Source organism: Mus caroli, chromosome 7 (genome assembly GCF_900094665.2).
Source record: "Mus caroli chromosome 7, CAROLI_EIJ_v1.1, whole genome shotgun sequence".
NCBI lineage: Eukaryota > Metazoa > Chordata > Mammalia > Rodentia > Muridae > Mus > Mus caroli.
This window is the reverse complement of record NC_034576.1, coordinates 2875486-2878884: the sequence shown is the minus strand read 5'-3', so window position 1 is coordinate 2878884 and position 3399 is coordinate 2875486. Positions and strand designations below refer to the sequence as shown.

General features: G+C 47.0%; 1 protein-coding gene across 1 annotated transcript in view; it reads right to left on the bottom strand.

Annotated features, from left to right (window-relative positions):
* Galp (galanin like peptide) overlaps positions 1-1972 on the bottom strand; it is an 18408-nt gene extending 16436 nt beyond the window's left edge. Inside the window, exon 1 of the mRNA XM_021166545.1 lies at positions 1714-1972. The gene's annotated coding sequence lies outside the window, so the exon portion shown is untranslated. The remainder of the gene's footprint in view (positions 1-1713) is intronic.
* Between the last annotated feature and the right edge of the window lie 1427 nt (positions 1973-3399).

Genomic DNA, 3399 nt, shown 5'->3' with positions numbered 1-3399 from the left:
CTACACCAGGTGGCTCACAATGTCTTCTAACTCCAGTTCTAGGGAATCCCGTATCACCTTCTAGCCTTGGCAGGCATGCAGACATACATGCACATAAAATAAAATAAATTAAATAAATCATAGGGAGGAAAGGAGGGAAGGAAGGAATAGAAGGGAGAAGGGAGGGAAGGAGAAGAGAGAGAGAAAACAAAAACAAAAACGCATGCAGAATGGGGAGATGGTTTAGTGAATAAACAAAGCCAAAGCATTTCACTTGGGAAGCTTGAGGCCCCAGAACTCATGTAGCAGCAAGTTGCAGGAATGTACATCTGGATTCCCAGTTGTCCTGCACTGAGATGGATGGAGGGGGAAGTCAGGAAAGTTCCCTGAGGCTCACAGCCAGTTCCCCTGGTGTTCACAGCTCCATAGCTGCAAACAAGAGACCCTGCCCACAACAAGGCAAAGGGTGAGTTTCAACACCTCAGTTTGTCCTCTGACCTCTACACAGGCAGCACTCAGAAATAAGTAGGAAAGCAGGAGGGGAAGGAAGGAAATGAGAGAGTTGGTTGAGAGAAAATGTACACGTATGTACAACTGTCTGCAGTACTCATGAGACCCTTCCCCACGGATACCCACATCTGCCATTCTTCTAGAGCCTTTTGCATAGAACCTCTGCACCTCTGCTCTGGGGACAGGGGTCAGAGCCTCTAGAACTAAAATTACAACCGACTGTGAGCTGCTTGATGTGGGTACTGGAAACGGAGCCCAGGTCTTCTGCAAGAACAGCCATTGTGTTTAACTGCCAAGCCACCTCTCCAGCCCCCTCCTATATACTTAGATTGCCTCTGGGCAGTGTTGCCTAGCACAGCGAAAATAAAAATCCTCTGTAAATAATGCAACACTGTGTCCTTAAGGAAACTTAAGAAAAATGTCCATGTTTAGAGGACAGCTCCCCCTCCTAGGCATCAAATTCCAGGTCATTGGGGTTAGCTCCGACCACCTTTACCAGTTTAGCCATTTAACTAGCTTTCCCTGGTTATTTTTAATTTTTGATTATTTGAATCCATGGTTTTGCAATGTGTGATATAGACAGCTTACTGATAGAACACTGAGACCAGAAAAGAACAGCATAAGGCTCTCCAGAGTCAGGTATGGTGGTGTTGTACACCCATAACCCCAACACTCCAGAGGCAGAGGCAGGAGGATTAGAAATTCAAGGTCATTTTCTTCCATGGACAAGTTTGAAGCCATCCTGGACTACATAAGATCCTGCCTGAAAAACAGAGGTCAGCTAAACAGGTGAAGGTGCTTGCTGCCAAGCCTAATGGACCTGAGTTCAATTCCCAGGAGCTACAGAGGTATAGGGAGGGAACTGATCCCTACAGGTCGTCTTCTGAACTCCACAGTCGTGCTGTGGGACATAAGTGAGCACACACATACCCCAAATTAGTAACTAATGTAATAAAAAGGAAAAAAAATCAAGGAAACAAGCAAAATATTCCTCTATCCACCTTTACCCACGTTTCTCAGACCCACTATCACGCACGTGGAATTTGACCATACCCACACTCCCTCCTCTCTGCTTCTCTGTGCATACCTTCCTACTGACCCATGCTAGATGCCCCATTTTCCCTACTGCCCCATCCTGTCATGGCCCTGCCAGTCTCTGAGATGCTTTTACCATCACTGCTGTCAGATCCCCCAGCCTCCCCTCCCTCCAGCCCAGGCTCTAACCTGTGTGGAGCTGGCAGCACCGGCTGGGCTGGGCGGCTCTCAGCAGCAGCAGGGATCCTGGTTTGTGAGCTTCTGAGGAGAATGAGGAGGTTAGGGAGAGAGACAAGGGTGGGCGGGCTAGTGAGGATGGAGGCAGAGAGGACGACTCATCCACTTCAGAGTTCTTTAACTGGTGTGTGAGGTCAGACAAAGGTGACTTGTGGCAGAAAACATCTGTCACAGCCATTGCTGGCAGGTCCTTGATTTGAGACTGTCTTTCCTTCACTGCCTCTTTATGGTCTCTCTAACCTGTGGTTTGTGGTTTTCTGTTTGTTTGTTTTGTTTTCAGTGTGTGTGTGTGTGTGTGTGTGTGTGTGTGTTGGGGGTCAGAGAATAACTTGTGAGTATTGGTTTCCTCCTTCAGCCATGTAGGTCCCAGGAATGGAACTCAAATTGTCGTGACAGCGTGCCATCAAGTACCTTACCTAATGAGCCATTTCAGATCCCCTTGCGTTTCTTTGTTGTTCTTGTTTTGACATAGGGTATCTGTAGCCTAGGCTGGCCTCAACTCCAGTTTTAGCAGAGGATGACTTTGAACTCTTGATTCTCCTACATCTCCAAGTTGTATAATAGCTATTATCACACCTAGTTTGACCTGTGTTTTCTGTTGCATGTATAATAAAGGTCCTTTCTTCTTTGTGCATGTGTGTGTGTGTGTGTACATGCGTGCACATGCATGTGTACATCTGTCTGTCTGTCTGTCTGTCTGTGTTTCTCAGTGTTTCCTTTCTCCATGAACCTCATTCTAAAAATGGCTCCTGGAGCTTACTTTGAAAGCTCATAGTTATTTTTTGTGGTTGTTCTTTTTGTTTGATTTCCAGGACAGAGTTTTGTGTAGTGCTAGCTGTCCTGAAACTCCTTCTGTAGACCAGACTGGCCTTGAACTCACAGAGATCCACCTGCTGCTGCTTTCTGACTGCCTGGATTAAAGGTGTGCGTTACCACCTCTCAGCCCGGAAGGCTTGCACACACGTGTAATCCCAGCACTTTGGGGACTGAGGCTGGAGGCTCATGAGTTCCAGGCCAGTCTGGTCTTTAGTGAACCCCTGACTCAACCAACCACAGAACAAAATAAGGGACTGGAGAGATGGCGCAGATGTTAAGTGTGCTTGCTGCACAATCACGAGGTCCAAGGAATTTGGACCCCAGGATCCATGTAACAGGCCAGATGCCCTATATCCTATATTCCCTGCCTCAATTTGGGACAAGGGGTGGATAGACAGAAACAGGCAGATCACCAGCCTAACCAAGAAAAAAAATGAGTCCTGGGTTCTAGGAGAGATGCTACCTCAAAGGCTTATGTGGAGAGTGGTGAAAAGGGACACACAGCACCCTCTTGTGGCCTTTGTGTGTGCATACAGGTACACTCACCCACGCACACTCATACATACTCTAAAATTCCATCACTTATTTATTTGTGGTGATCATATGCCATAAAACATGTGTGGAGGACAACCCATCATATGAGTCCTGGGTATTAAAGTCAGGTCATCTGCCTTGATGGCCAGCACACTCCTCCAATGAGCATCTCACTGGCCAATAATTTCCTAGAACAGATAGCTCCTGGATCTCAATACAGCTGTAGGGTGAGCAACTTATGGGACCACTGTGTGTGTTCCAGCTCTCTCCTTGCTTTTGTTATTATCT